Source organism: Sminthopsis crassicaudata, chromosome 2 (assembly GCF_048593235.1).
Source record: "Sminthopsis crassicaudata isolate SCR6 chromosome 2, ASM4859323v1, whole genome shotgun sequence".
In the NCBI taxonomy this organism is placed as follows: domain Eukaryota; kingdom Metazoa; phylum Chordata; class Mammalia; order Dasyuromorphia; family Dasyuridae; genus Sminthopsis; species Sminthopsis crassicaudata.
In genome coordinates, this window is record NC_133618.1 from 482,999,856 (window position 1) to 483,026,834 (window position 26,979).

The following is a 26,979-nucleotide window of genomic DNA, read 5'->3' on the forward strand; positions in this document are numbered from 1 at the left end:
CAATTGAGTATCTGAGTTTTTTGCTGGTAATTTTGGCTGTGAATCATGAAATACCATTATGTCCATGGAATTAAAATTATAGGGTCACTCAAAAAACAACAGAGACCTAGAGTTGGCATAAATAGGCTACACAACATCATAAGCTTTGAACCGCGAGCATGAAGAGTTAGAAAAAGATGTTTTACTGGATAGAGAATGATTGTATATATGCAATGTTATTCATGTAATAAGAGATTTTTAAAAGGCTCCTAGCAAATTTTTCAGAACCTCAGTGAAAGATTTGTGGAAAATCATGGCCAAGTTTCATAGGAAAAAAAAGCATGCATGGGTTGCAATCTCCTCCAATAAAAGGAATACTCACTTCAATAAGGATATGGGCTCACTGAAATGTATGAAATGAAATACTCCAATGTAATTGTCAGATGATGAGAAGAGATTTAGAAAGTGGTAAATAGAAGGAAATTAGATAGGTTAACTGCCTGGGAGAGAGGGTTTGCTTGTATTTCTTCAGCAGGAGAAGGAATCAGATGGGTGCCAACGAGTCATATTCACCTTGTCCATCAGAGAGAGACAGAAAAAGAGAAAAACCTCAAAATAAAGGAGAAGATCTAAGAAACATCTTACACCGAAAGAGCATGGTTAATAAAAAGACTGTTAAAGAACTTTAAAACCATCAGGAATCATTGGACTTCCTCACACAAGATGAGACTAATGGACTGTAAGGGCCCTTTAAATGGGCGGACACAGTGCATCGGGAGATTGAGGCCCGGAAGTAATTTCTGTGGATATTAGGACTGCCCTTAGGCGGGATCCTGGCCATATTGAGATAGTTTCGTAATGGGTGACTCTCTCGCTGATTGGCTGTGTGTGTGACCTCACAGGCCCTATGTAAGCCCACTGCAGGCAGCAACCGCCCTCTTTAACCTGGTGCTCTTCACTCTGGCTCCCTAGCCTGGGTGGCCAAGCCAAGATGGGTAGCCAAAAGAGGTAAGGGTTTTGGTAGTGAACACATGGGTCTTCTGACCAGGTGTTCACTCGGGAACCAACAAGTCAGGGCATCAGTTAGGGCATTATGTGAGTAGGTATAATAAAGGCTTTTAAGATTACACGTGGCTGTTCTTGAGTGCGCTACCGGTTACTAAGCTATAGATTCAAGAGATTGTGGCCAGAGACCTTAGAAGGCCTCAGAGGAGGCGAGCCGGGTAGAGTCCACACTGCAAAGGACAGTGGTCAAAGGTACTCTGGTGGGTCTAGGACAGACTAGTAATTGTAACTGCCAGGAGAGCACGTTACAAATGGCGCCCCACGTTGGGCGCCAAATGCTGGAACTCTATCTTTCCAGAAATCAGCAGGAGTCAGGATCACTAAATGTCTTTATTCTAGATCTTTACCGTCACCTCCAACGCCAGGTCACGAGTGCAAGTGAGCGTGAGTTCCACCACCCAAGTTTCTCTTGCTCCTCCCACACAAGTCACTTCCCTCTCTTTGTCTCACCAATCAAGTCAGCACAGAACAGCTGGGGAGGGTCAACCTTAAACAAGTTAATAGGGAACCGTCCAATTGGCAATTAGTCTCACGTGCTTCATCATCCAAGTGCATTGCTCAGTTCTAGCCCTTTACAATGGACAATGGACTTATGGACATTTATAAATTTTCAATTTATGATTATTTATTTATGATTTATTTATTTATGATTTATTTATTTATGATTATTTATTTATTTGTGATTATTTATGATTATTTATTTATTATTTATTATTTATATTATTATGATTATTTATTATTTATGATTATTTGATTATGTTATATACTTCTAGCATGTGTTATGTTACTATGTGCTTATGTAATTTATGTAATTATCTGTAATACTTCCCATATTGATGGATTTATGTTTCAAGGTCATTTATGTAATTATCTGTAATACTTCCCATATTGATGGATTTATGTTTCAAGGTCATGACTGTCCTATGTTCTAAATCAAAAGAAAGGGGGAGATGTTAGGATTACTAGGTGAGAACTCAGGTTGTCTGGACAGTGACAAGGTGAGAATTCAGGTTGTCTGGACAATTACATGCCAATCTAGGCATTTAAATAGAAAAATGGAACAAGTTGCTATTTCTTGATTCCATATTGCCCATTTTCCTACCTTTATATTTATTTAACAGTAGCACAATAATAATCCCCATTGCTACAACTACTCCCTATCACCATCTGCCTTTTGAAATCTCTCTAATTTTTAAAATTACCTGTTCTGTCACCATTTCCATGAATCCATCCCAATCCATTCCCAGAAAAATTATACTCTCCATTCCCTAACTTTTATCTGTTCTTGTCATTTATGTTTTGATCTTTATTGTATACACATCTTATTCTCCTATTAAACTGACATCTTGAGAACAGAATCTCATCTCATTCCCACATCTATATCTAAAGATCTTACAAAGTAGGTCCAGAGGTTCTGAGACTAAAGGATAAACTGTTCCATGAACAGATGTAAGGAAATAATAAGTAGTTTTCCCACAGAGCAGAATTTAGGGAAAGGGCTTCAAAGAGAAGCTGATAAAACTTAGAAAACTATATGCCTGTGTAACAAAACAGCATCTGATCTTAATATAGAGAGAAAAGGAATATATAGAATTAAATCATTCTCTAAGCCCAAATGATCACTGCAGAATACAGTGTTATTATTCTAAGATCTATAAGCAAACAATATTTGGGATCTATATCCTTGAGTCCCATCATAAGAACTATTTTTCTTCCCTCTTACATGAGGTGGAAGATGGGATAGAGAACTAATACTTATTACTTGAAACAATTATTAAATAAAATTTCTTTTATTTGCTCAAAATTTCCCTGGGTTGCAAATAAAATGGGGACATTCCATGCTCCTACAGTAATTGCAGATTTTTATAATCAAAAGTATTTTTTGGCCGAGTCAATTTGAAAATTTTTGATTACATTTATATAAAAACTAAGAATATAATAAGTCACTGAAAAAATACAACTTTTACGTGCTAAAGCACAATTTATAGACATTCTTACTGACTTTATGTATGACAACAAATCACCGTTTTATGATACATTAAAAGATAATTTAACCATTGCTTTTACTTTTCAGATAAATTCACTCTCTTTTCCTAGAAAGAGATTTGTAGTGATTGACATTTATAGAACACTTTCAAGGTTAAAAAGTGCTTTGTCTGGGGACTTGGTTAGATTAAATGACTCAGGAAAGTCACTCAAAGTACAAGTCAGAAATTGAACTAGGTCTTCTCTAACTCCACAGTCAACGTTTTCTCCACAATACCTTTAACTAAGCATACCAAAGGAAGGACTAGATCACTAAAGAAACTTTAAAAGATGAACTTCTGACAAATACTGAAGTGACATTTCAAAGCTGATTACAAAACAGTGAATTTTCATCTCAAGTATTATGCAACACTGAATAAAAAACTTGATTGTTAACAGAATATTTGTGTTAAATGATTCAGCCCTAACCTGGTATAAAATCAGTATCCTTAAAATGTAAAACATTAAAGCAGTAACAAGAAAATAGTTTAAAATATTATCAAGCTTCTTTTCAAGGATGTTCACACAAGAACCTCTCTATAATCCACCTCCACATTAAAAACAGAAAGCATTTTGCATAAACTTTTTTAGAAAAAAATCATTTTGCATAAACTTTTTTAGAAAAAAATCTTTGTTCAATGAGATATTTCACTATTCCTTCCAAAAAACATCACATTTTAGCCTTCATTTATTTTAAGAATATACCATTAAAAATTTTTCATAAAAAAAAAAAATCAGAATTCACAAAATTTCTAACTTCACAGGTTCTAATTTTTATAGTCCTCTAATAAGTTTGTTGAAAAAAGAGACTTTCTTTTTTTAATCCTCAAGTGTTGGCAGAAGCAGGAGGGGGGGAAAAAAAAAAAAGCAGACTTTTTCTTAATTGCTTATTGGATGGGCATGTATTGTCATCTCCCACGTTAGAAATTTTCAGCATGTTTTTAAGAGTTTAACGTAAAGGAAATGGCTTTAAAAAAAAAAAAAAAAAAAAAGCCCTATTAAAACACCCTAAGAACTGTTTATTCATTTCTTCCCTCTTATGTGGGATGGCAAGTTGGGCAGAAAACAACTGTTTCCCATAGGAAGCTCATAAAGTAGAATCTAGAATCCTGGGCTTGCACACTTATTCCCACATCTCTAAAAAATAGGTCAGGGCTGATGCATGGTTACAACACAATAGTCTTTAAGATTTAAAACTGAAAAGACTTAAAAAAGAATATCTAGTCAAATCCCCTTTTCTACAAAATGAAGAAAAAAATGTGACCCAGAGTGATTAAATCACTTCTCAAGGTCACAGGTATTTTCTGGGATTTCTTCAGATACAGGTCTAAACAAAAACAGAAATTAGTTCTGCTTTATATAGTAAGCCTTACACAATTCACCCCTCAGTCACCACACCTAATCTAAAAGATCTTTGGGAGATAAATACTATAGGATCATTCCCAAGTAAATCTTAAATATGAACCTAGAAACATTTAATTGTGTATTCAAACTTTTTCAGTCTGGACTTGAACTTGCACAGCAGCCCCAAATTTCCCGAAGGCCACTGCAGACTGAAGCTGTCTAGAATTAAAATTCAAGTTTTATATTGGAACCAAGCGAAGAAAGGTTTCTTCCTTACTGTCTCTAGGAGTAGTACCCTTCCCTTGGATTTTAATTCCCATAATTGCTGGTTCAATACTAGTAACTTCAATCAGTCTCCTCTTTTCAAAAATAAAACTAAATATTCAGAAATTTATCAATTAAGCTATCCCACCTCTGATGCTTACCTAACCAGACTAATCGCTGGCAAATCAGGTAATCTCCCTGGATTGTTTTCCTCATCTATAAAATGAGGAAGGTAGACTAGATGGCTTCTAAGAGCCCTTCCAACCTTACATTCTTTTCCCCTTTTTTCTGAAAAACCTGAAGGTATCTATGTCTTCATAATCCCTGCATTTAGCAGTGCCTGGTACACAGTAGGCACTTAATAATGTAACAGTGACAACAAACTTCCATTTCCTTGCCATCCACCCACTCCTCAAACATCTGTGGTATGGTTTTCAGCACCAATGTCACTACTTGAGATTGTTTTCTTAAACTGACATTTGTAATTATATTTTCTGTTATCTTCCTTTTGGGGGGAAGAGATAAGCATTTATTAAGGACCTATTATGTGCTAAACACTTTGCAAATATTATATTTGATCCTTTGGGGACAGAGGGAATTATCAATAAACAGAAAATCCTGCTCTTTAGATTTATCTCTAAACTAGGGGGTCCACTGACTTTTTAAAAAACTTTTTTGATAACTGCATTTCAATAGCCAAGTCAACACAAATTAAATGTCTACCTAAAAGTACCAGTTACTTTTGCAAAGTGCTGGAGGTACAAAAAGTGAAAAATGGTCTCTGCTCTTAAAAAGATAATCTAGTGAGGGAAAAGACATGCAAACAGCTATGTATGAAAAAGAGGTAGAGAATATAAATTGGAGACAAACACATAAATATATGAACTAGCATTAAGAAGAAATCCAGAAAAGCTTCTTGCAGGAGATTTTAGTTGAAACTTGAAAAAAACACAGGAAGACAGGAAGCAGAAGCAAAGAGGAAGGAAAGAATTCCAGGCATGGAACCAATATAATCCTTGTAATTCTTTATGTATTTAAAATATTATTCTGAGAAGGGATCTTGAGTTTCACCACTTTTGTAAAGAGGTCTGTAACATTAAAAAGGATAAGAATCAATCTCTGCACTAAGCAGAAAATTTTGGGTTTAAATAATTTGTTTCTGACAGCCCTATGCCAAACAAATGATTTTTTCCCTCCACAAATCTAAAAGGCCTTTTAATATTAATTAGAAATAGAAGCAACTCTTATATTTCCAGTTTCTACTAATAAATCTTATTTGTGAATGCCGTCAATATATTTTCTTTTAGGCAAACCAATAAAGTAATACAAGTATCTTATTTTGCATGAGAAAACTATAGCACAGACATTAAGTGACTTTCCTAGAGTCTGAGGCAGGACTGCATTTTCTATGACTGCATGCCTTCTCTCACCATTTCCTAACTTCCTTAAAGAAAAGGGATCCAAAAATCATTGTATTCATATGTAGTATCTCAAGAAATACAAAACAAGACGGCACAATTACATTCTGAATCTACCAAAATTACTCCCTCCCCCAAAAAGATCATTAAGAAGGATGCCGCATAATATACATCCTAAATCTTGAACAATTTTTACATTATATAATCCATAAGTACAAATTTACTAGTATTTGCACACTGTGATTATCTCAAAAAGCTAAAATTCTTGTAAACTGCATGATGCTGAATGTGAAACTATGTATTATGTGACTAATTACTAGAACTGAATTAAACTATTTTATTCCCCAAAGAATGAACATAGCATGAGAATCAAAGGTAAGCAAATTAAATGGTTCTCATCTTATAAATTCATCAAGGACAAGGAAAGATCTTTTATTACCTTGTATTTGTATACACAAAAAATTCATTTCAGATCACTGAATTTTAGTCTAAGCAATAAAATACACAAACTTTCATTAATATTTTAATTGACTTTAAAATTGGCCTTTATTCCCATTACTCTTGAATGGATGAAACATAATATAAACTCCTAGTAAGGGGCTATTTTGTTGGGTTCTGTCTTTGTATTCCCAAATTACTATTGATTAGAGAAATGCAAATTAAAATGATTCTGAGGTAGCATCTCACACCTATCATATTGGCTAATATAACAGAAAAGAAAAATTATAAATGTTGGAGAGGATTGGGAAAATTGGGACACTAAAATATTGTTACTATAGTTGTGAACTTAGCTGACCATTTTAGAGAGCAACTTGGCACTATGATCAAAAGAAGACCAAACTTAAGAATTCACTATCTGAGGAAAAATTGCTGGTAAAATACTAGTGTGGCAGAAACTAGGCATTGACCAACACCTAACACCTTATCCAAAGATAAGGTCAAAATGATGATTTAGACATAAAGTGATATTATAAGCATATTAGGTGAACAAGATCTGTGAAGAAAGGAATTTCTAACCAAAGAAGAACTACAGAACATTTATTAAATGTAAAATTAATTGATTACATTAAATTAAAAAGGGTTTTGTATAAGCAAAATCATTGAAGCCAAGATTGGAAGAGAAGCAGTAAACTGGGAAAAAAATTTTATATCCAAGAGCTCTGAATAAAGGTCTCATTTCTAAAATATATAGAGAATTGACTCAAATTTATAAGAATACAAGCCATTCTCCTACTGGTAAGTGGTCAAAGGATATGAACAATTTTCAGGTGAAGAAATTAAAGCCATTTCTAGTATGAAAAAATGCTCTAGATCACTATTGATTGGAAAATGCAAATTAAGACAATTCTAAGCTACTATTACACAAGTCTCAGATTGAGTAAAATGACAGGTAAAAATAAATGTTGGAGAGGATGTGGGAAAACTGAAACACTTAATACATTGTTGATGGAATTGTGAACTGATCCAACCATTCTGGAGAGCAATTTGGAAATATGCCCAAAGGGCTATTAAACTGTGATCTATTTGATCTAGCAGTGTCACTACTGGATCTATATATTCCAAAGATTAATTAAATTAAAATTAAATATTAATTTATTAAATTAAAAATGGGGAAAGGTCTTACACGTAGAAAAATGTTTGTAGCAAACTTTTGTGTAACGACAAGAAACTGGAAATTGAGTGGATGCCCATCAGTTGAGGAATGGATGAATAAATTATGGTATGTGAATGTAATGGAATATTACTGTTCTATTAGAAACTATCAGCAGGATGATTTCAGACAGGTCTGAGGAAACTTGCATGAACTGATGCTAAGTGAAGTTAGTAGAACCAAGAGAACATCATACACAGCAACAAGACTGTGTGAGATCAACTATGATGAACTCTTTTCAGCAATGAGGCCAATTCCAATACACCTGTGATAGAGCCATATGCATTCAAAAAGAGGACTATGGGGACTAAATGGGAACTACGTGGGCATAATCTTTTTACTTTTGTTGTTTGCTATTTTCTTCTCTCACTTCCCCTTTTTGATCTGATTTTTCTTGTGCAGCATGATAAATGTAGAAAATATGTTTATAAGAATTGCACAGGTTTACCTATATTGGATTACTTGTCGTCTAGGGAGAAGGAAAGGAGAAAGAAAAATTTGGAACACAAGGTTTTGTAAAAATGAATCTTTGCATGTATTTTGAAAATAAAAAGCTATTTAAAATAAAAAAGCAATCAAACTGCATATGCTTTATCACTACTAGATTTATATCCCCAAGAGATTTAAGGGGAAAAAAGGGAGGGGGACCTATTTGTATATTTATAGCAGCTCTTTTTGTGGAGACAAAGAATTGGAAATTAAGAGAATGCATATCAATAGGGGAATAGTTAGTTGAATAAGATGTGAGACATGAATGTAATAGACTACTATTGCACTATAAGAAATGATGAGCTACTATACTTTCAGAAAAACCTGAAAAGTCTTGCATGAACTGAAGCAAAATAAGTGAGCAAAACCAAGAGAACATTGTATACAGTAATATTGTGTGATGATCAACTGTGAATGACTTAACTATTCTCAGCAACAGAATGATCCAAGACAATTCCAAAGAACTCATGATGAAAAAAGCTATTCACATCCAAAGAAAGAATTCAAAGAATCTGAATGCAAATCAAATAATAATATTTTTATTCTTTAGACTTTTCAAGGCTTTTTTTGGCCTTTTTCTTCTTTCATAATATAATACAGAAATGTTTTTACATGATTGTACATTCATAACCTTTATCAAATTTCTTACTGTCTTGGGGGGTGGGGGAAATATGGAGAAATTTTTAAAAATGTGTAATTAAACTTCTCTTTATTAAATAATCAGGAAAAATATTTAAAAAAAGAAATACTATGCTAAACACCAGAGATAGACAAATTGGAGAGTAATCTCAGAGGGAACACTTCTTATAGGTAAGAGTTTAATAGACTTGAAGACAGGAAATAACTGGGGGCAGAAAGCAGGAGGGACAATCAGTGAAAATCCTTAGGGTCAGTAGTTGGGAGCAGAGACTACTTTTTGCTTTCCTTTAGTGCTTAATAAATGCTTGATGTAACATGAATGTGCAAATGGAAACACTAAAAAAAAAAAAAAAAGGCCAATGAACCCATATTAACCGCAACAATCTATATTCTCATAAAATACATCATATTCCCTCTCCCTATAAAGATAAGGAATGTGGCACACACTATTGCTAAATTGATCAATTCTGCTTATGCTTTTCTTGGTCACAAGGAAGGATCAATGGAAAAAGGATATTAGAATATAATTGATACTGTAAAAATGTGTATTAAAAAAATTTTGTTAATATTGTATAACATCGCAATGTGGGAACTTCCAGTCGGCACTTGAGTCCTACCCCAGAATACTACTTTAATCACTGTAACTACAATCCCCAGAATAATTTCACCCCAATGGACTTTCTTGATTATTCTACTCAGGTTACAACTCCTAAAGGTTTATGAAATAGTTAAGGAGCTATAAATGTTCACATTTCAAAGGAAAAATTAAGAATAGTATTATGAAATGTATTTAAAGAGAACAAAAGTTTGGTCAAAAAATATTTTATTAGAATTTCAGAATTGTTCTGAAAATTCATCATTCTTCTTAAATTCTATTTATGATTACTAAAGATCATCTAATTTAATTCCCATATTTTACAGATGAGAAAAACTCAGAACTTAAATGACTTGTCTATGGTCCCACAGTTCCGTACGAGTCAGAGGTTAAATTTCTTTGAAAGTCTTTTTCCTCTTAGACCTCTAGCTCAATTAGCCAAAATAGAGAACCTGAGTATATTTTAAAACACATTCAATAACATTCCCTCTCTCCCTATATGTAACTTAAATTGGGTGAGCTGAACCTTTTATATTATTTTAAAGAATTCTATTATAACCTTTTAATTAGGAAAGAAACCATTAAATTAAGTTGCTACTTTGTCTTACTTTCATGTTGCCTGCTCTACTCTCCCCATTCCAATTTGTCAATGTTCTTAAAGGGGGAGGGGAAAAACTACATTTTGATATAACTTTAGCCTATATTACAGAATACATAATCATCATAGGCAGAAATAAATAGTAACAATTTATAAATTTATGCATTGTTTCATCTTATTCCCAGAACACTAAAGATTTTTTTTTAGAACATAATAACTTGTACTACCAAAAGTATTTGTACATGCTACACTTTTGACTTCACATTAAATCAATTTTACTTTGTTTTAGAATGCAAGCTCCTTTAGGACAGGAAACATTTTGTACCAAGTTCTATTTTAATGGATTTTAAAAGTCCAAGGAATTCTGTCAAAAAATCCCTTTGTTATAAAAACCATAATATTAATCAAATATTAAGTGAGACACATACCATTATATATGCAACACTATCATTGAGGATGTGAAAAAATAAATTTAATAATGAAGAAACATCACCTTGATTTTATAATAGATACTACTGTCCAAACCTTAGGAAAAAAAAGCCAAAATCCAACAAGGTGTTTCAAAATATAATTATCCTACCTACCATCACCCATGAACAATAATACATTTATATAAACTTACTTTTGCCCCTGAATGGTACTCCTTGTGTTATCATTACACTGATTCTTAAAACATACAACAAAAAATAGGTTCTCCATTAAAATGTTTAAGCAAAGAGAGAAGGACCATTAGTCAGGGATGTTGGAGAAGGACTCCTGTTCAGGCATAAATTAGGTACCTATAATGTCCTTTCCAATTCCCTGAGGTTCTCTAATCTCGTTCTTAATACATAATCCTGCTTTATAGGCACAGTAAACTTTGGCACATATTTCTTGGTAATTTAGGCAGTTTCTAGAACCTAAGAAGTTGCTTGCATTTACTTATAAACAAATATTGCTTTTTCACTTAAGTTTATCAGTGATTTTGAAAAATGATCACTAGATAAAATGAAATATTTTTCTACTAAAATATTACACTGGAAGCTGAATGGCATAATATATAGAATCCAGAAGAGACGAGTTCAAATCAGATTCAAACTCACTAGCTGAATAAAACTGGTAAGTAGCTGACTGACCTGCCTCAGTTTCCTTAACTGTAAAATGAGGATAATAATAGTACTAACCCCCGGAGCTGTGAGATTCAAATGAAACGTGTAAAGTCCTTAGCACAGTTCCTCCACATAACAACAGTGCCTAGTTCTTTCCTTTTGGGAGTATTATTTCAGTTTCAGTCAATAAACTTAAAGTATCTACTATTTGCTAGGCAATGTGCTAAGTCTGCTGGAGAAACAATAATAAAAGGCAGTGCCTACTTTCAAAGGGCTTACAGTCTAATGGGAGAAGCAACATGCAAACAACTATGTACAATCAAGCTATAAACAAGCTAAATTTTAAATAATCATAATAGGAAGGCACTAGGCTTCCTTTTCCTGTAAAAGGTGGGCAGAATAGCATTGGGAATAGAGAGCCAATCTAACCTTGCCCTTGGAATGAGGACCACCTGAGTTAATTATTATGTAATTTGGGACAAGTTACCTAGCTTCTCAAGTTCCTAGGCAATTCTCTCAAACTATAAATTGCAGAACAGTTGTAAATTTGAATTCATCAATAGCTCACCACACAGATAAAACTGCAGAACTAAACAATTACATGTGTATTTAAATATATATACACATAAACAAAAACTCGAATGTATATAAAATCCTCCATAGTCTTTAAATTATTATTTTCATATTACTTACATTTAACTATAATTTTATTTATTTTTATTATATTTTTACATATTAGCACCTACCTCTCAGGATTATGTGGATAAAAAGAGCTATCTATAAAGAACTTTTCAAACTTTAAAGTACTATATAAATTCTAGCTATTATACCTGTCTTTTTATCATTTGTCGGGCCATCGGTCACATAAGAAAAGGCAATTATCTAAATTTTGTATCACTCCAATGCTCTGAGAACAGCAGATTCTTAAAAATGTTTATTGAATGAATTCTTGAAAGCAAATTCCTCAATCATAAACACAGAAAAGACCCCTTTTTTCCCAGTGTAATGAATTCATTTGCCAAACACCTGTTCTGCATAATTCCTACTCCATTTTTCAAATTCCCAGAAAATGAAATTCCACAGTAAGCTTAGCTTTGGCAATGTATTTTTCCATCCTGTAACTCCTAGGATCACAATTATTTTCTAACATCTAATCAAAAATCCTTTTACTACAACTTAAACCTACTTCCTTTCTTTTATTACAAAAATAAAATTACCATATTTTCACAAATCTACATTATGGTATTGTGTACCTTCTCGAAAAAGTAGGTTAACACTACAGCTCTTTTCAATAAATGATACCTGTCCTACTTTGCTTATTATTAGTTTGGCTAAAAGTTGCAAAGTGAAGTAATCCTTAATTTTAGGTTACTGGACTTTCACCTTCAAGGTATAATTGGTAGAGTCTATTTAAATAAATTTTAAAATCACAATTATAATAAATTGTCAAAATATCAACATCATATACCCCATAAGAGTCTTAGCTTCTCCAAACAAAGCTTACTTTCCTATTATCCAATGAAATCTTTTAAAATGTTGATTTATAGATTCTAGTTTATACACTCACGACATATTAAGCAGCAAATACACACTTGCAGTTGTTTATCAAAAGTTTGTTCAACTAAAACAGCTACGATCTTAATTCATTAAAATTGCCTATAGTAGACCTCAAATCAGAGATACAATTCAACTTTTTTAAAAATTCAACTTTCAAAATTACTATTGAAGTAAGTTTAATCAATGATTATCCTTCCATTAAGTCACGGGGTGGACTTGGGAGGGGGGCTATTAAAATGTCCTGTGGGCCCTTAAGAAATACAAGCTAACAATTGAGAGATTAGGGCATTCGGATTATGACCACGGATAAAAATAAATGCCTCCCGCCAACTGTCCCAAACTTCTAGTCGAGAAAAGATCAAAAGACAGGGCTATCTTGGACTTTAAAAGGCCAAATCTTTTAGTTCAGCAATCCGTTTATTCACAGGATCTTTTCTAGAATAAAGAAAGGACTGCATTCTCTGCACCGCACAATAATACAAAGCACTGTATTAAGAAAAGGAAAGAACGTCCCACGTTACAGGGATGTTTGGGACGTCTGGAAGAAGAGAGCAAGATGAAGACCATAACCCCAGAAGAAGGGAAGTAGTGGGGGCGTCGGAGGGTGCCAGGTGGAGGGAGGAAAGGGACGGCTCGGTGGCTCACGGTACAAGATTCAGCTGACCTCCGCCATGTTGGCCACAAACACCGGCCCCATCACAACAAAGCCCCGCACGAGGGAGCCGAGCAGAGGCCGGCCGGCACCTCCCCCTCAGCCGAGGCCCGCCTCCCCAGGAGTCCGGGCCGTGGCAAAGCGTTTCTTAGTTCTCCTTCGCTCAGGGCCGCCAGGGCTCTCCAGTCAGCCTCCCTCCCCAACTCCCACCTCAAGTCAGTTCAAGTCCCAGGCGCCGAGGAAAGCCCCCGGCGACTGGGGAAACCCGACCCCGGAGGCGGGGCGGGGCCGGCCTCGAACTGGGCCGCGAGGCCCAGGCTCGCTCCTTCTACGAGGCCAGAGACAAAGGCAGGCCAGGGACCATAAACTGCCCGCGGGGGCGGCTTCACTGCGCCGGGCAAGGCCTGCTCTCCCTTCTTTCCTCTCTCCCTCCCTCCCTCCATGGCGAGGCGGCGGTTTCTCCTCGGAGGACCAGGCCGCCGCCATTAGCCTGACCCGAGCCCCGCGCGGCGCCACCTCCCCCCCCCACCGAGCACCCCCCGCTCTGGATCCCCCGGCTCCTCCCTCAGGCTGGGCCGCACTTACCGGTGGGCGGAGAGCGCGACCGGGGCCCCGTTTCTCGCTCCGTCTCAAACGCGCGGCTTCCTCCGTTTTTTCTTCCTCCTCCTCCTCCACCTCACCGCCACTGCCTCCAGTCCCCGCCACCGCCGCTGCCGCTGCCGCTGCCGCCGCCGCCTCCGCCTCCCCCTCACACAGAGGCCGCGGCGCCGCCCGACGGGACACGCTGCTGCTGCTACCGCCGCCGCCGCCGCCGCTGCCGCCTCTCGAGAACGCGCCCTGCAACCGCCGCCGCCGCGGCTCCTTCTGCTGCCCCAGCCGCCGCCGCTTCGCTCGTGCTCGAGCCTGTCGCGCGTTCCCACTAAATACCACACACTGCGGCGGCGGCGGACCTAGAGAGGAAGGCGCGGCCCCGAGAGGAGGGAGCTGAAGAGCGCGCGGCGGGGAGGGGGGGGAGGGAGGTGGAGAAGAGTGCGCAGGCGCAGAAATCCCTGGCTCCGTCTGGACAGCCCGAGCTTCGGGTCACCACAGGTGGCGGTTAGTGTCTCGGCTGCCTCGGTGACCGTTGCTCCCCTCACAAACTCACGTAGACAACAGAGCCCTCCCCCCTTCGGACCAACCGTCCCCCATCTAAGAAGAAGCGATTGCTTCCGTCCCCCTCCCCCACCCAGGGCCTGTCAGAGGCATCCGCCCATCACCCCACCCTGGGATTCCCTCCCCACTCAATGCAGATGCGTTCTTGCAAAACGTAGGGTTTTGTTTTGGAGTCACTCCCCGACCCTCCGGTCCCACTTCCCGGTCTTCCCAAGGAGGAGCCCCTGCCCCTGCCCTTCCGCCGTTTCTATACTAGCTTTTGTTCACGTCGTTTAATAACCCCTCCCCATTCCTGCTCACCTAAAAAAACAAACACCAAAAACTGCGTCGGTTAAAACTGAAGGGAAACCACACCCAAATGTGACTCCCCTTCCCCCCCACCCCCCGTTCCACCGTCGTCAGCTTCTTCGTGGGCCCTAGAGTTTATTTTGAAAAGATGTAAGGAGAATGCTCTTCTCCGAATCCTCGGATCTCCGGGCTAAACTGAAGCAGTTTTTCCTTTTCACTTAAAACTATTTACGAGATCTCCTCTTTCCCTGCCTCCCGTGACTTGTGTAAGTAGGTTCAAGGCTTGTACAATCAAGGCAAGAAGTACAATCATTTGGTCTGGAGCATTGTGCAAGACCGTCGTTTTGTGGGAGGCGCATGAAAACTGTCCAGAACTACATCGCTCTGGTGTCTCGGCTTAGAAGTACAGCTTTCTCAGATCCGGTCGGAAGCACATGCCTTTTTTATGTGAAGTTAGGGCACACCTGACAACGTAGCACCGGGCATTCTTGTGCGTAGTGGTGGTTAATGTTTACTGAATGGTCAGACATAGGTTCATTCTTTCTTCCCTCCCTCTCTCTCAAAAACTGGGTTTAAAGTGCTTCCTTTGCCACATACCCGCCGTGAGCCTGGACAAGACGCAGCTCCTTAGTGCCTTTGGCAGCTCTCTTAAACTGCACAGTGAAAAGGATCTGTGAACACTTTGGGGAATTTCCCAAAACCCAAGTCCTCTATACCAATGAAATGAAAGCTCCAGTCCTGATGCCTCAATGCAGGAGAAGGAGAGATTGGGGGACAAAAATTAGAATTATTCTGTTTGCTCTGGAGGCAAAGAAACAGATGTTAGGCTCTTTGCAATACATCACAGCCAACCAGCTTTTATTGAACATCAGCCAGATACTAGAGCCTGAAAACACAAAAAGAAAGACCAAAAATAAAGCCCTGGCTTCCAGGAGATTATTTGTCTACATTTGGAAGCAGTCTTTTCCCTTCAACTCTTCAGTGGCACTTGGAGGTTCCCAGTACTTTCACATTTTTTTCTGGGAAGATACACACAATGTTGGTAGATAAGCTGGATATATAGCATGAAAATTAATGGTGCAATTGGCTCATTTCATTAGTATATTATACCGTCATGTTTTTATTTTTGTTCTTAATCCAAAAATCAATCATATGCGTTACCAGCATAGTCTTGGAGAGCCCCTGGTGTCACCTCCATGTCACGAGGCATTAATGTGAGATCTCTGTGGATGCTAAGTTGAGAAGATCCCAAAAATTAGGTTACATGGAGTAAGGGACACTCAAGATTCTAATTGAACTAACCATGGTGGTGAGCCAACACTACGAGATTTGAATTATAGAAAAATGAAGAATGAAATACAGTCTCATCATCATGGACTAAATAAAAAAGATGGCCATATGGATAATATTATATATACAATTAAATATGTGTACTGTGTTGGACGTATATACTCTTAATGGTAGAACAAGGAATACAGAATTCAAGTTACTAGAGATAAGAAGTTGAATTTTAACAGGAATCTTCTCAAACATCAAGACTTAGAGCTCAGTTTTTGAATAATATGAATGAAATATCCTGGTCCAAAACATCTTTGTAAGTAGAAAAGTTTCACTAGAAGCTATGGGGTTGTGATATACTTTTAAAACAATATTCTATTTCTCCTACCCCAGATTCTCCTCCTTTTTTAAAAAACACTGTCCTAAAAATAAAAGTAAATATAGTTTGACAGTGTGGCAAATCAATTTTAAATGCTCTGCTCCATTCATGCCCAGACTTCTACCTCCCATCATCCCACAGTAGTTTGATATTACAACAGTTGTACTGTCACACACTATTATTCATTGAACATCATGGAATTAGTAGCATTTTCAGCTTTAAAATCCTATGGTTTCTATGTTCCTAGATTACTCTGCACACATAAAAGTACAAACTGTACATATTTGCTTCCTATGTAAAGATAATGAAAACTTTTATTCAAATCCTTAAACATTAGAGGATTGTACTAAAAATCAAAAAACCTGGTTTATTTCTAACTCTGCTACTAGCTTATTAGCTGTATGGTCTTAGGTAAGTCTCTTAAGCTGTATGAATCTCAGTTTAGCTCTGATAGCCTATGATTATATAACTTCCCCAGATAAAAAGAACTTTTGTCTGAAATGACCTTTGTCTCATTATGCTTGATCATTTAGACATAATTTAATTACAAGGTTACAATCCCTTTTTTGACTATAAGTTTATTTATCCTGTCCCCCATTCATGGTGTTGAATTGATTATTTGCATTAGAATTTTCTGCTTTATGTATAATCCTTGGATTTTTAGGAGACTCATTTCTCATCTTTTCCTCCATTTGACCATAGTTTTTGGATGAGTCACGGGCAGAGTCTTAAGTATTTCTAAAGCATTGGTTGATCTGTGGGCTATTGGAGAGAGAGGGGAAGAGAGGAGGGTTTTGCTGTACAAAGTCCTATTGTCTATCCAGTTAAAATGAATTAGCAAAATGAAAAATCCCCAAATAATCTTGCCAACCTTGGTTAAGCCAATTCAGAGGATTATAATTTGTTTCTAGTGTCTTGAACTAACCATAATGTTGTTTTTCTGATACAAAATCAGGTCACAAGATCAGAACCTTTAACTCATTTACTTATAACTAGACCATTGTCAATTACTAGGCATTCCATGCTTAAAAAACTTCTGAGGTTTCCTTCCATGTTAGACTATTAGTACCTATTAAGCATTCACTACAAGTCTAGTATTCCCTCTCAAGGATAATTTTGCAGATAGCCAAATGCAGAGCACTTCTTGACCTAGGATAATCTTCTGATTAAATTGGTATAGGAGCTTTGGGACGAGAGGTACCTGCAAGACACATTACTACATATTAGACACCCTGAAAACATCTCCAAAATGTTTTCTTTTTCAGACCCATCTATTTACTGTAATTTCATATGTTCTTTAGCTTATGAAGTAGAATACTCCCCATAACCAACTTTATCAAACACTGTGGAAAAGGAGTTGAGATATTATATGGCCATTCAGGTATGACCAGTGAAACTAAAACTAGGATCTAGGCTTCTTTGAATGTTTCCTGAAAATCCAAACAGTCTGGAAATGTATGTTATAATAAGTATGTGAACCAATTTGTGTGGGTAGATTTTCACATGTCATTCAACTACTGTATTCCTTGTAAATAGACCTGTTTCTTTAGACACTAAGCTAAATGTTGCAACACCAGGTTTTTCAGCCATGAATTTACTACGTGGAATAAGAATCAGGCGCTGATTTGTCTGGTATCTTGTGGGATTTATATACTTTTTAAAAAAGATGTTGATGAGTCAGCACAACACATAAGTTTATAGAATTAAAGCTGGAAACAGTCTTAGAGATCATCTATTCCAACCCACTCATTTTAAGAAAGAGGAAATTAAGACTTAGAAAGGTTAGAAAACGTCCTCAGAGAAAAACTAAATTAGTGGCAGAATCAGGATTTGCAATCAAGTTCTCTTACTTCCACTCCTTAAGTCTTTCTGTAGCACCACACTATGATGATATGTAAGTCCTAAAATTTTTGCCTTGAAGCACAGCATCACAGGAAACTACCAGGCCTATTTTGTACCTGGTCAGTTTGGCTTACTTGGGCTATTCTGTTTTAATTGAGGATACTGATGTTTATGCCTCAATCAAGCACAGGATGACTGTTATTCCCTAGTGCTGGGCCCCAAATAAAGATATGCACAATCAAGTTCATTGGGTAGGTCATGAAAATTACTTTCTATATGCCACTCCTATGTTATCATGGACATAATACTGAGTGCTTATCTCATTTTTTTTGCAAAAACCAATTTTTCATTCATTTCTTCCTGCCTATCTCCCATCCTACCTCAAATATTTATTGAGCAACCAATATGTGCAAAGTCCTGAGTATGATAATAGGATACAACTATACAAAAATATGTAAGACACTATTCCTACTCTCATGGGGTTTTAGGTTATCAGATGAATCTAATTCGAATTTCTTTTACCTATTTTCTTAAACTCATAAAATTTCCCTCATTAGCTGAAGAGCCTTTTATTTTTCATCTACAAAGCTCCAGTGTTGTGTTATAAGAAAGTTCTTCTGATATATTTAATAATAATGTCTTTGGCTTCCAAGGAGTACTCACTTCATTCTAATCTATAGTATTAGAATAAGCAACTTTTTTCTGGTAATGTTCCAATGACCTGACAGAGGAAAAAAAAAATCAGTTGATGGCTACAATGGAGTAAAAATCTTCTTTACACTTAATATAGTAAGTGGTATTATAGTGAGGTTCCAGGATGATTCTCATTCTTTAATTCTTTTCTTTTTCTTCGCTCCTTTTTTTATTTCTTCCTATCCCTCCCTTCTCCCATTTTTTGCTTTCTTTCTGCTTTCTTTCTTGCCTCCCTTTTCTTTCCCACCACAGACCATCTGAAAAAAGAATGAGAATGTTTCTGTGAAATTTACTGAAAAAGGTATGTATAGTAAAATTTCTAAAACATAGTTATATCTGTCTTTTTAGATCATTTCTAAGAGTAAGCTTGTTGAACTACATGATAACATAAATCTAATCTCATGGGCTTCTATTTTCTTGCTACTATTGGAAGTCATCAAATATCTGTTTGTTAATTTTGTAGTGGCATCATCTCTGCAAATATAAGGGATTGATTCTTTTTTGATTACCAATAAATAGTCAATAACAATACTTTTCTAGTTTCCTAATCAAGGAACAGTACTTTTTAGTTTCCTTAATAATCAAGTATGAATATATTTTGAATGCATTGCTTTTAATTTTGGTGGAGGAAGGAGATTATAGGATAGTTTTTTGGTTTTATAAAAATGTGAACTTTCTTTTTTTTAACTCAATAACATTACTAACTAGCTTTTATTTGGTATTTTTTAATTTTCTTTTTTTAATTAAAGCTTTTTATTTTCAAAACATATGCATCAATAATTTTCAACATTTACCCTTGCAAAACCTTGTGTTCTGGATTTTTTTTCCCTTCCTTCCCCCCATGTCTCCCTAGATGGCAAGTAATCCAATATATGTTAAACATGTGCAATTCTTCTATACATATTTCCACAAATATGCTGCACAAGGACAAAATCAGATCAAAAAGGGAAAAAATGAGAAAGAAAACAAAATGCAAGCAGAGAATTGACTCAAATTTATAAGAATTCAAGCCATTTTCCAATTGATAAATGGTCAAAGGATATTAACAGATAATTCTCAGATGAAGAAATTAGAACCATTCCTAGTCATATGAAAAGTTGCTTTAAGTCACTATTGATCAGAGAAATGCAAATTAAGACAACTCTGAGGTATCACTTCATACTTCATAGAATGGCTAAGATGACAGGAAAAGATAATGATGAATGTTGGAGGGGATGGAAAACTAGGACACTAATACATTGTTAATGGAACTGTGAATGGATCCAACTATTCTGGAGAGTAATTTGGAACTATGCTCAAAAAGTTATCAAACTGTACATACCCTTTGATCCAGCAGTGTTTTTATTGGGCTTATATCCCCAAAAGATCTTAAAGGAGAGAAAGGGGTGCTTATGTGCAAAAATATTTGTGGCAACTCTTTTTGTAGTGGCAAGAAACTGGAAACTCAGTGGATGCTCATCAGTTTGAGAATGGCTTAATAAGTATATGAATGTTATGGAATATTATTGTTCTATAAGAAATAATCAGCAGGATGATTTCAGAGAGGTCTTAAGAGACTTGTATGAGCATTATACACAGCAACAGCAAGATTATATGATGATCAATTCTGATGGACATGGCTCTCTTCAGTAATAAGATGGTTCAGGCCAATTCCAATGATCTTGTGATGAAGAGAACCATCTGTACCCAGAGAGTGGACTGTGGGAACTAAGTGTAGATCACAACATAGTATAAAATGTGAACTTTGTCAAAAAAAAAAACCCTGAAATTATAGCCTTGGTTTATACTATTTCTATTCTAATAAAGTAAGGTGATATTTTATTTTCTTATTTTATGTAGCAATAATTCTCAATATTTTTCATTTTTAAAGCAATTTACAAGCCTTTAATTTATCTACATCACAGCCAGAGAAAAAGAAACTGATATTCATAGTACCTCATCCTTTATTTTGGCAAGATACTCATTGGCTCTGAAAAACAGTGTTTGTACAACTAAAGTTATTGGGGGCTTCTGTTGTTTAATCTGTTCTTCTTAACTAATGAAACCTAATAATTGGAGAAGTGTAAACTCCCATCAGATCTTATATATATAGGTAGAGTTAACTTCTTTGAAGGAGCTTCAAGAACTTGCCTGAAGGAAAGATGGTAATGTCTCCCTCAGAGAAATGACATTGTGGTATGTGATTAGGACCTGGTGCATATTGCATCAGGACTCTATTCATCTATGAGGATTTAGGGCATGATAGATGTCAATAGGAAGCCATCGGCCTCAGAACTCTGCTGAGTTCTAGGAGCCAAATTTTACAATGTGATCTTTTCTACCTCCTCAATGCATGTGAATTAATATAAAAACCCTTTCCTATTCATTTTCTATCTGGAACTGCTGTACTGTATTAGAATTCTCTCTTTCTGCATAGGTCAGTCAGTCACAGAAGACTGCTTTTTTTCTTTCTACATGATATTACATGCATTTGAATTTTATGTCCACTACAACTTTGCATCTTATTACAAAGCTTCCTAGTTGATTTCCCTACTTTTACCCTTTCCTGTCTCCATCTCTCTGTTTCAGTCCAATAGCTGCCAGTTAATATCAAACACCATATGTATGATAAAGTCCCTTCCAGATCTAAACTTTATTATTTTTTGATCCTATGTCATTCCTCTGATCAGGAATTTATGATAGTTCCATATTTCCTATCAAATATAATCTAAACTTCTCAGCCTATTATTCAAGTACGATCATTGGTCATCTGGATACCCCAACTTCATCTCTAATTTTTCTACACCCTCACCCGTCTTTAACATATCCCAACATTTTTTACCCCTTCCTATTTGCATCAGAATGTTCATCTTCTAGAACTTTTGATCCTGCCTTTCCCCCAGGCAATCTAAATAATTCAATTACCTTAAGACCTAGCTCAGAGATTACTTTCAGGAAACTTGCTTTTAATAACTACTGGCAAGCCAGTCTTGATCACCCTATTGACCTTTCAGCTTCTTGATACTCAGTATACAATTTGGCCTAACTTCTCAAGGACTCTCTTTTATACAATTGTATATCTTTTTCTGCAATTAAATTATAAATTCCTCAGGGTCAAGAATTGTAACTTCTTTGCTTTCCTGGTAATAATAATTACTCATCTATATAGCACTTAGTAGTTTGCCATTTTTACAGTCAGTATAGTATTCTGTACATCTCAAATGATTAATATGTGCCCTAGTGAATTAATAAATCATTATGATAGAGAAGTACGAATATTATCAGTGAAATTAAAGTATATCATAATTAGGGATGTGTAAGGTGCCCCTACTCAATTTTGTCATGATCCCCAGATCAATTATTGTACCTAGATAGATCTGAAAAAGGGAGGCACGCATGGTGTACCTCAAAGAGAAATTCCACTTAAAAAGGAACCTGCTAGACTAATTTCAAAAAAGCCTGGAAAGGCTTAAATGAACAGATGCTGAGTGAAGTTCTGGCCCATGACATCTCCTTGTAGGATCAGATCAAGCATACTGAACCATACTAAATTAGATAATTATTGTCTCATCCATTCCAGTAGCTTAGTACCTTGTAAGAATCCTAACATTCAGTCATACTTTGAGGTAAAGACAAACTCCCAGTCCATTTCTCATCACAACATATTGTTTTATATTAGTAATAAAGGCTTGGTCAAACAGCTTTCAAATCATTATCTTTTATGCTATGTAATTTTTTTTCTCTTGGAGAAAACACAAAGTTTGGGACTATCACATTTTTTCCAGGGTACTCAGGGATAAATCAGGACATTATGCATCTGTACACTTGTTGGGGGCCTTGTTACCATGGCAATGGAGATAGCCAGGAGTACAAATTTTATAATATAAAAACTTTAGAGTCAATATAACACCATCAGTAAATGCAAAATTCAAATAAAAATTGTACTTTGATTTCCTGTGACTGGAGTTATATAAAAGTATCCATTAAAGTAATTAATGCAGGCCTTGAGGGGAGCTTAAGAAATATTTTTAAGGGTAAGATTTTACCATCTCAGTCTTTAGAACTTGATCTCAGGTATCTTCCCTTCACTTTCACAAACAAAGAAAAGAACCCCGGTCAGTAGCATCTCATAGAGTCACTCATTTGAGTGGCTGGACAGTAGGATAAGTGATGAAGAACACAAAGTAACATTTTCATCAGACTGGAAGAGATCTCCAGAGGTCTTTCTAATCCTCCATTTACAGCAAAGAACTAAGCTAGAGTCTGAAAACTTGAATTTTAGTCCCAGTTCTACTAGTTTAAGTAAATAATTTCCTCTTCCTGGGCCTCAGATTCCTTTGAAAATTAAAATGTGTTGGTACTGGCTAGTCTTTAAGGACCCTTCCAGCTCTATATTCCTACATTTTCTTAAGTTTCCCATCTTTACCATATAACACATCTGTCTCCTATCTTTTAACCTAAAGGAACTGCAAAGATATAACAATACTGAAGTGATCCCCAAGGACACAACAGAATAGCCCCAGGTGACACTTGAATTATCTTGTTCCTGTTCATGGTATTTCAGTATAGTACAAAAAAGCAGTAATGCAGCTAGGGATTTTATTTAGAGACTGTCATAAGATTGTATAGTAGCACAAAAGAAAACCATATCAGCATAACAATATTATTAAGTTTTATAGCACAAAGGTGTTGCCAATTTTATAGCTCACTCCAAGAAAAAACAAAGGAAGCTCATCTGGTATTCTATGCTCCTTCTGTTTTCATACACTTGTACAGCCACAACAACAATAATAACAAATGACCTCTTCCCTTTGTGTATTTCTATGATTCTTTATTTGCCACAAGATCTTCTCTAATAACCAGGAGAATAGGTGGGAGGAGAAAAAAAAAAAAAAGAGGCAAGAAATATCTATGAATTGGCCTAAAACCCAGAAACCAGCAGACCTTGGTTCCCTGTTAAGTGCTAATGAGATAATGAGATATTAGGTTCTTACTAAGTGCTAAATCGGTACTTAACAATTCTCTAGTTCTGGCCTTTAAAGGGAGTTTTACCCCTTTGAACTTCTGGGGAGGAGCTTGCATATTTAAGAGGAGCAAGTTCATTGGTTGAAGTCAGCTAGGAAGTATCTGAGGCTAGATTTGAACTCAAGTTTTCAGAACTTTAAGTGTACTGCACTAATCTTTTTGTAATACACCTGGAAAGACACTGGGGAATGTAGGGAAATGGAAATTTTTTCTGTTGGTCAAATTTTAACATTAAAGTATTATACTTTACAAGTGGTTAGAGAATATTGATCCTGCCTCCTTGTAAAGTTCTGTTGTCTCCAGAAACTGCAGATCGCTCTCTGGGAGGAGATCTGCTGTCTCAACTGCGGCCAACTCTAACCTAGAGTAGACTTCTCTCCCTTGCTCAATGTCTCTTCTTTTATCCTCCCAGAGAATGGGCGTGGAATAGGAGCTTCTGGGAAAAAATACCAATGAACTTGCTCCTCTTAAACATGCAAGCTCCTCCCCAGAAGTAGAAAGGGGTAAACCCCCCTTTAAAGGGCGGAACTAGAGTATTGTTAAGTACCAACTTAGCACTTAGTAAGAACCTAATAGTTCCCTCCATAGGTATTCCAGAAATACTTGATTAGAACCAGGAGGCCAAGGTCACTAATTTGACCTCTCCCTCCACTCCTTTGAGCTAATTGGTTTATCTCTATTTCCTACTATAGGAAAAAAAAACATCCTTTAAACATGAGGGGTTCTTAACTATGGCCAGCGGGCCATATGTGGCCCTCTGAGGATGTTTATGTGGCCTGCCAGGTTATGGCAAATGGGCTGAGGGGCAGAGACAGAGTGTGAGCTTTTGTTGTGGCCCTCCAACAGTCTGAGGGACAGTGAACTGGCCCCCTATTTAAAAAGTTTGAGGACACTGAATAGACTCATCATTAATAGGGAGTGAAATCTGATTTACTTTAATTAGTAGGAGGGGTGAAGTGCACTGATCCATCTATATACTTTTATCAGGTGCTAATGAATCAGGGAACTTATTTAGTTTTAGGGATGAAATCTATAGCTATAACACTGAGAGAATAAAATCAACTGTGCCAGAGGAGGCTGAACCCTTGACCTTGACTTCATTAATCCTTTGTTTTAATCAAATGAGCTAGCCTGGCAATCTGTAGGGAAATCCTCATGCTGAAATTTAGATGACTAGGCAATCTTTTTTGAATGGCTGTTGTTTTAGTGGCAATTAGATACAGAATTGGATTAAGTCAGGATCATTAACAAGTAGGAATATGTGGAAAGATTTGCCATCAGTAGGAAATATCTTTTCCATTTGGACTCATGAAACTTTCTACAGCATAAGTGTCTTAAAACAAATGTCAACTACTGTTAATATTATGGTAGTAGTATGGTGGTTGTTGTAGTAGTTATAGTAGTAATAGTAGTAATAGAAGTAATAATAGTAGTTATAGTAGTAGTAGTAATAATAGTAGTTGTTGTAGTAGTAATAGTAGTTGTAGTAGTAGTAGTTGTAGTAATAGTAGTAGTAGTAATAATAGTAGTAGTTGTAGTAGTAGAAGTAATAGTAGTAGTTTTAGTAGTAGTAGTAGTAATAGTAATAGGAGTAGTTATAGTAGTTGTTGTTACAATAGTAGTAGTAAATAGTATATTAGTTGTAATCTGATCCCATTTTTGGAAAAGATACTAGATGATTTGACATTTTCTTTTCCAACTTATTTGATATATGAAGAAACTGAGGTAAATAGGATTAAGTGACTCACCCAGTATCAGACAGCTAGACAGTGTCTGAGAATGGATTTGAACTCATGAACATGAGCACTGTGAACTCATGAACATTGTGCCACCTAGGTGGCTTTTTGTAACTGTGACTTGGTGTATATGAAATTATTTTATCCACCCCAAATAAAAAGTCAAGTCTACCCAGAACTAGGGGCACCCTTTTATAATGAAATTTTAATTTTTTTCTCAGCTACATATTGGAACAAAAAATAATAATTGAACTAATCCATTCAGTTAAAGAAACAATTGAATCAAACAGTTTAACAGAATGACATTAAGAGTTTTTGAAATCAATCAGCCTTGGAAAACATGTTGCCCTTTCACCTAGCCAAAAGGGGGAATCATGGGAGATGCATGCTTGGAGAGAGGGGAATTGGAGGAATCCTTTACCTATCTTCCAATTTTAGAACATTGATTCATCAAAGTTCCAAACTTAATCTCTTGGCTTTGATGAATTCTAAAACCAAAGTGCTAGTGTTTCTTTTTTAACTCTTAGTTTACAGGGCTATATTTTGATACTCAAGTACCATAGAATGTAACCACTAGAAAGAACCTTGCAGGTAATATTAATATTGCCCTTTGTTTTTATATCAAATGTTTTATTTTCCTCTGACTCAGGTTTTTCAAAATAAAGAATACTTTGTGTTTCTTAAGTGTATTTTTCTATAAGGAAAAATATTTTTGCAAGACCAGATTTTTTAAAATCACCTTATGCTATTGAAATGAAGAAAATAAATTCTTGAATTGCATAAAATATTCTAAATTCTCATACAAAGTGCTTCCCCAAATGCAATATAATACTAGAGTCTGAACAGTACTGTAATGCAAGCTTATCTGTCACTTGTATGACTCAATGAAACTATTTTATAATCTGATTCCCCAGTTTGCACGAACAAATCACAAATAGGCTATAGATAATATTATGTAAACTTGAGTAATGTTCAGAAAGAGACTAAAAGGTGGTTACATATGCCTTTTCTTCTCCCCAGTCTCCTCTCTATGTCAGCATTTATGCCCACCTGCTTGGATCAATCAACACCAGCTGGGTACTCACAGGTCTGATGTGCTGATGTAATTCTCAACATTTGTGAGAAACTAATTGTGCCTATGTAGTTTCTTTTGCCTTTCCAGCTTGGAGGAAAAGCTGCCTTCTTCGTATAACCCCTACCCTTTCTTGGCAGGCAGGTAGTGATTGGTATGAAGTGACATCAC

General features: G+C 36.3%; 1 protein-coding gene across 1 annotated transcript in view; it reads right to left on the bottom strand.

Annotated features, from left to right (window-relative positions):
- The window catches only part of SIAH1 (siah E3 ubiquitin protein ligase 1), a 63,278-nt gene extending 49,208 nt beyond the window's left edge, over nt 1-14,070 (bottom strand). The window contains exon 1 of the mRNA XM_074293326.1: nt 13,950-14,070. The gene's annotated coding sequence lies outside the window, so the exon portion shown is untranslated. The remainder of the gene's footprint in view (nt 1-13,949) is intronic.
- Between the last annotated feature and the right edge of the window lie 12,909 nt (nt 14,071-26,979).